This window comes from Amphiprion ocellaris, chromosome 4 (genome assembly GCF_022539595.1).
Source record: "Amphiprion ocellaris isolate individual 3 ecotype Okinawa chromosome 4, ASM2253959v1, whole genome shotgun sequence".
NCBI classification, from domain to species: Eukaryota; Metazoa; Chordata; class Actinopteri; family Pomacentridae; genus Amphiprion; species Amphiprion ocellaris.
The window spans coordinates 17215649-17223102 of NC_072769.1; the positions used below are offsets into that span (position 1 = coordinate 17215649).

The 7454-nt window shown below is 36.5% G+C and overlaps 1 long non-coding RNA gene across 2 annotated transcripts; it reads right to left on the reverse strand.

Moving 5' to 3' along the window:
• Positions 1–908: 908 nt before the first annotated feature.
• Positions 909–5184, reverse strand: LOC111576613 (uncharacterized). 2 transcript variants are annotated; one of them, XR_004848373.2, is made up of 8 exons: positions 5030–5184; positions 4621–4678; positions 4457–4522; positions 3693–3761; positions 2851–3587; positions 2615–2770; positions 2434–2526; positions 909–1505 (listed from the first exon to the last, which is right to left on the reverse strand). It is a non-coding gene; the product is annotated as an uncharacterized LOC111576613 (long non-coding RNA). The 2 variants fall into 2 exon arrangements; XR_002746843.3 differs by having other exon boundaries at positions 3693–3776.
• Positions 5185–7454: the final 2270 nt, after the last annotated feature.

Here is a 7454-nt window from a genome sequence, read left to right on the forward strand (position 1 = left end):
ACAGAGAGGTCTAACCCACTTTATCTAGTTTTTAAAGAAAATGTGTTCAAAGTTCAAAGCATTCGAATGCCACTGTAATGCTTTCTTTGAGCTGTGGGCTGGACCACTTTGCCACTAAAATCTAGACCATAAAATATTACAGAAATGATATAAAAGTCAGATTTTTTTGTGAGTTAGACCACTCTGCTTCTAACCCCCTCATATAAAACCTACAGTCTATAAAGCCACTGATGCAATGAGGCCGAGCAATATGAAAACCAGCTAAACCTTACATTCAGTTAACATTTTTATTTGCATGTTTCTTTTTCATTTATCATCTTTTTCAGTTAGTCGTAGTAATCATGTCCAGTAATGTCAAAAGGTTTTCATCACTCTTTCAACACTAAATATGAGAAAAGTTTTAGATTTTCTGTGATGTCTGCCATATGAAAATAGAGACAATATCTGTTTTTGCAATGTGTGACAATACACTGAAAAAAATAATAACATTTACTTAGAAAAATCCTTGTAAGTTTTTGCACGAACAGATTCTTATTAAATTTTACTACTCTAAATCAAGTAAAACTCTCTTGCCTTTATCAAGTAAAATCTAAAAGCGATTTGTCAGTAAATCTTAACATAATGGATTTTTATATATTTGGTTATCTGAAATAATGAAGTAAGGTTTATGTGATTTTTTTTTGTATTACTATGTGTGTGTCATAAAAATACTGAGTAAATTTTATGTGTGCTGATCACTTACAATAATGAATTAATTTAATAAATGTTATTTATATTTTATTCGTTGTATCACTATATTTATTCTTATTAAAAAATAACTTTTAAGCACTACATTTGAGTAATAACTACTAGTTTTGTTAAAGTGTATACAGAAAATATGAAAAATCAATAATATAAAAATGACAATATTTAACAACTTTGTTTTATTGACAGCCTTTTTTGTCCAAGTTTTACACTTGAAAAAAAAACCAAAACAAATCAGCAATTCTTGTTGTCATACTATTATAAACTTAAAGTCCTTTCTGAAGGCACAGCTGTGAGAAATGGCTGCATAGGTTTTGCAACTGTATTAACATTCATGAACAATTAACGACTTTGAAGCATGTGCAAGAGTTACACAATAACAATACAACTTTATAGCATAAACTGCTATAATGGCAATGGCATACCAAGCTGAACAAAGCTGAATAAAATGTCATCTTTTAAGTTTTGGACAGCAACTTCATTTTCAGAGTTTGTACTTTGGGGGATAGCTTTATTGCGTCTAAATCTAAGAAAAGCTTCTGGAACACTTCAAAAGTGTAACGCAGTGTTGGAGGATAAGCAAGACTGAGGAAATATATCAGACCCATTAGCAGTGTACATGCCTTTGCAGTATTTCCACATCCAGTCACAACCTCCTTGCCGTCAAGAATAAGAGAGACATCTACAGGATCTTCAGCGTAGGAAGCACCAACAACAGCAATCTTCATATTGTGCTGCCAAACGTCCTCAAAGCTGTCCGCCTAGAAAAAAAACAATAGAGGGGAAGAATTACTTTCACACATACCAAGTGCTGGTCATAAAATTAGACTATCGTGAAAAAGTGCATATTCTGTAAAAATTTTGAATTCCAAAACTGAATTTGTCATAATGACGACAATAGTTTAGGTACAAGCCAAGGTCAATTCTGAGCATTTTTCCAATAATAAGAAAAAAGTAAATATTGAGAGCTGTTTGTGTCCAAGGCAACTCTAAATAAAGAAAACATTTGATTTCTCCAATGTTTGTTGTTTCTTTGTGGTTAGGACAAGGTAATTCAGTTTGAACAGTTGAAAGTGCTCAAATGGACACAATATCCTACTTTTTGGAGTTTCTCCTGTATTTATGTTGCTGCCCTGTGGTGGTGCTGTAGAGCTGAAACTCAGAAGAGGAGAAATTGTGTAAAAGTCCATTTGAGCACTTTCATTTGTTCAAATGGAATGACTTTGTCCAAACCACAAAGGAACGACAAACACCGGAGAAATCAAACGTTTTCTTCATTTAGAGTTCACCTGAGCACATACAGCTCACAATATTCACTTTTCCCTCATTATTGAAAAAGTACTCAAAATAGACCTAGGCTTGTACCTAAACTATTATTTATTATTGTGACCAAAACACGTTTAATGTTTTATGACCAAAACATTGCTTGGGATGTTTTACTACTGTGTGTCTTTTTTACATTTACTATTGTTTCAAGTTTGGAATTCACATTTTGAGAGAAAATGCACTTTTTCCACAATGTTTTATGACCAGCACCTCTACTCATCAGTTTACAAGCTCAAATTAAGACATTATATGCTCTCCCTATAATACAATAAATTAAAAATAACAAACGTAAGTAAATTTGTCCGTGACACAATGTCTTTTTAATAACCATAAAGACAGTCGTAGAAATTTCAAGTATTTTACCTGGCAATCTAGAAAGAGTTCTTCCTCATTTTCACCAAGTTAGAGCATTAATCCACCAATCACTTCTCCACGTTTCATCTCAACTGGTTGGTCCTGTAAATAGACAGGGATTATTAAATAGTGAAGAAAAAATACTTAATGTAAATTTAAAACATGTTCAGTTGTGACCAGGTAAACACACCTGTCTCTGCTTGTCCAAAATAGGTCTCAGTTTTGCCCCGATAGCACCATCCTTCTTCTCAAGTACAGAAAGCAGTTTTGGAGTGCAACTGTCCAGATTGAACATGAAGGTCTGCTCAAGGGGAATGGTGGTTATTCTCCGAAACTCTTCTTTTATCTGTCAAGACAAAAACAGCAGAAGAAATTAAATATTATACACAAATGTTAAAATTATTTTAACAATTGTAATTAACCTACCCCAGCTTCCGTAAAGTGTGCTGGCCACCTTTCTTTGAAGTCATCAGCAGCTGGACTGCCAGTCACCACCTCCAGTCTTCGATAGGAGAATGTTTGGGCCATTTTTGGAAATATCACCCTGTCATTGTTTTTCTTTTTAAAATCTTCAAGTAGCTCCAGCCGTATCTTCTCTAAACTTTCAGTTGTCTCTCCTTGTGGGTGTGGAGGAAGGTAGTTCACTTCCGCTCTTTTTGGTTTCATACAGTTTTTAGCTGGATTTTTGTCCCTAGGTTTCTTTCTTTTTATGGAGTTGATTTCTAGCTCAGGACAAGGCACGTCACGCTTTCTGAGTTTAGAACGATAATTACTCTTACATTTGAGACACTGTTGCCAGCCATATAACCCTGAAAAAGATGTTGCAGGCTCCTTTAAGCATGGATATTTTTTAACTAGGGCTTCAACAACGGCCAGTATTTGGAGGCCTGTGGGGTAAGCAGTATAGGAAAAAATGGAATCTGCAATTGTCTCAAGAATGTCAGAGGTCACTGCTGGATTGTTCAGGACGGTTCCATCACGTTTGTAAGTGTCATTTCCGGCTTGAAGGAGCATCTCCACATTATGAGAAATAATGTTTTAGGAGTGCTAAACGTGTTGCTACTCTGAAATTGCAAAGTTTGCATATCCATGTCATCTTAAAAGCCTACTGTTTCTCCTTTGTGACATCTATGTTCTCACTAGACATCAATGCATGGCTCCCCCTAAAGACAAAATTACAAAAAGAAGAAAAAAAATTGAATTAATCAATCAATTTAGTAAGTAAACAAAAAAATAATGTTTACAGTTTAATACAGTTTAATGCTTACCTGACTTAAAAAGTGCACTTAGTCTTTTAGTGGTCTCAGTCAGTCAGGATTTTTTTGCTCTCCCCATTACTGAAAGACACAAGCCTTAGACAATTTCAAAATAACTAATGACAGTATCTTTGTTGTGATTGTGTGACCAAACTGTTCAAACTGTATAGGTACCAGGTGTGTATATAAAAACAAGGTCCACGCTGACGACAGCAAGGTCTACGCATATTGGCAAAACGCCCCCTACGCAAGCCTCAAATGCTATGATACCAATGATCACCATAACCTATGCAGTTAATTATTCAAATATTATTATTAATCGTGGAACTACCAAAATCAATCTATAGGGTGGATCGGCACGTGATCACAGGCACCGGAAGTCGTGGGCAAAAAACAACATAATTATTAATTTCTTGATAACGCAAGTTTATTTCTCATTAAACAACAACAGTTTGGTTTTGTGTTACTATCGCGAACCTGTCACAAGCAGCTTGTGTCCAGTAAGTGTGTATTTGCATCGTAATATAAATTGAAACTCTGCACTGGAGAGTAAGCGAGCGTATGCTCACCTTAGCGTGTGACACTTTGTTGATACAATGAAGTGGTTTAGACCCTTCCTTAGACGTTTTCATACAATGTTATGGTGGAAACAAGCGCGCGTGAATGGGACGAATACAGACTTTTGCCCACCACATGCAGTGCGCATGTGCAGAAATGGTGCGGCTTTGTTTGCAAACATCGATCCGCCCTATTTCAGCACCTTCATGATTATGTACCTGGGTTTATACTGCCTGCTGTTTCTCTTTTGTGACATCTCATTCAGACTTCAAGTATGGCTTCCCCTGTACAAAAAAAATTACAGAAAGAAAAAAAACAAAATTTAGCAATGTATTTAGTTGGCAAACAATAAATAATGTTTAGAATTAAATGCTTGACTGACAAAGTATCAGAAGTATTTTAGTGATGTCAGTCCCACGACTTTTCTGCTCTCCCCTTTCCTGAAAGACAGGTTTTAGACCATTTCAAAATTACTGAAATTACATTATTGTGATTGTACGAAATAACTGATAAACAATAATTAATATGAGTCGACATAAAGGTTTTGGAATTTATTAGTGCTGATGAACAGAGACAGGATTCACTGCTTCAAAAAGCCAAATTTAGAGTTTACAAAAAACATAAGACAGACGTAGCATTAATGTGTTATTGTTATTAAGCAATAGTCATATGCATCAGTTGCAACTACGGAAGAGCTTTTTTTTTGTCTAGAATAGTTACGAGAAAGTGAGACAGTCGTATTGAAAGGCATAAAAAACGAGCGTTGTGTTAATGCAGAAAGTCAAACAAACCGGTGCACGAAGAGCTTAACGGAAGCGCGCAGTCTTCTGTTCACCGCCCAGAGATAAGTTTTAGAAAAGAGAGCAAGCTCGTTACAGACCAAAATAAAGTCATTCTCGTGCAGTCTCAACACACCCGCCATCGTTGTTATGGTTAAGGACACGTGACACGGCAAAGCATGATGGGAACTGTAGTATTTACCGCAACAGTTGTGACACTTGCTAAAAGTGTATGGATTTGGACTTCGCGTTAATTGTTTTCAATTGTTTGCATTCGGTTCTGGCCTGTTGCTAATAGCACAAAAGAGAGTAACGTTGCAAAGTTAAAGCACCTGAGTGTTTTGTGCTTTGCTAGAGAGGCTTGTGAATATGGCATAAGAGTTAGTTTTAGCAGTTTAGCTAACGCTAGCAAACACGTAACACACAAAACAGGCCAATGTGGATAATTTTAAACAATACCACACAATATTCAAGGCGTGCACTTCACTAGCCGTGTAATTCGTCAAAGAGTGCATATTTGTGGTTCATGTATGTTCGCAGATCTCCACAAAAGAAGAATAATAGAAGAAAAACACATACATATTACATATAACCTTTTGCAATAGCTAGCGTTAGGCCTAGCGTCACTTGTGTACAATCCCGCTGACCAAATTCAAGTCTGCAATAATATACAACTCATTACTGTCATATGATAAACATAAATTAAAAGTAGTTACTTGCCTTGGTTTGTAAATTGCACCTTGACACAGCCACAACCGCTTTGACTGAATTCGCTTTTGTCTGGTCAAAAGCCTTAACGGTCTATTAGCTTGGATCCAGGGTTGAATTGGTCCCACTGCGCATGTGCCAGTTCAAACTTGATACTTGATTTTTTGAAGTAAATTGTACTTGTGGTTACAAGAAGGAACAAACAGATTAATGCTATATTTACAGTAATTGTTACAGTTGTTATGCAGTTCATTATTTTACATAATTAAATTACATATTAGCACACAATTTTAAATGACAAACGTTAGTAAACATTGAGACCTAATTTTACAGAGTAGGAATTATGTGGTTTTGTACAATAAAACTTAGTACACCCAAAAGTAATTTTTTTCAGTGTACCACAGGAGGGTGCTCTCAGACTGACAGCACAACTGTGTTCTGGCTGAGACTTTGTTCTAGGAGTTCAGGTGATCATATTAGCAGAAGTAAAAGATTCACTTGCAACATGTGCATTTCGAGAACAGTTTATACTGCATTGTCTTAAAGGGAAAATTTGGAGATACAAAGACTGGGACACTTTATTGTCAGATATTTTTCATAAATTTAACATTTCATTTTATCGAAAGGTTCATCTAAAAGTGGCAGAAATGGTTCTAAGCTAGTCTATTTAATTATGCTAATGAAATCTGACAGAATCCTTCCACACCGGAATTGACTTTTGTCTTTTTAAATGCATTTCAGACTGTGTGCCATTTATCCCAATGCTGTTTCTTTAAAAATTCTCAGATATTTAAATTTTATTTGTGTTTTAGCTGTTTTACCCTGAAGAAAAACAAATATGAGCCATAACTATTGTACAAAGGCATAATGTGGAGATGTGAATTCAGATTGGATGCAACTGCACGGCCTGACCAGAAGATGGGGCTCATTTATTACATACAAAAATACACGCACCATACCAATATATGGTTGACTGTGCACTGATTAGGGAGTATCTGACCTATGGGGAGCAAAGCTATACTGTAAATACTGTATGCAACAAAGAACACATCTACCAGCCCCCACAATGCGTTTTTCACCTTCCGAGGCTGCGTGAGTGTCCTCATGGCCCATTGTAGTCCTGAACAAGAACAGGAGTTACCACAGGGGTTGGGTTTGAATACTTTGGCAGCTGTAGTATTTCTGCTTGTGGTCAGATTTTATCAACACAACAGCATCACAACAAGATGACTTGACAGAAGTACGGCTGAGGTAAAAAAAAAAAAAAAATGGGTGTGTGATCGGAGACTTCATTAGTGTCGCGACTGATGTGATCCACCGTAAGATAATCTCTATTGTTCAGCATGTTTTAAAACACGTGAAGATTGAAACCAAAGAAACAAGAAATTCTGGAAGGATTATTTTTATTTGTGTTGCCAAGTTTCCGTGCAGGTTCTCTCTATCACAGTTGGCCCCAGTTCTTGTTTGCCTTGCAAAGGAGGACAACTCAGAATCTGGCTGCTGTTCTTGTAGACACAGTGTGCGACTGTGCGTGGGTACATGTTGCGTGACAGGGGGGTGCTCACTTTGACAGTTTGTGGTCAGGAACAAACCTGAAAGAGCTCTTTTGTTCCAGCTGTTGCCACCTATATGGGAATGGAAGAACATGTGCTACAGAGTGCAGCAACCACTTAGAAAGCACAAACAGTAACACAAAAATATTTGCACATGCACAGCTAATGGCCATCGT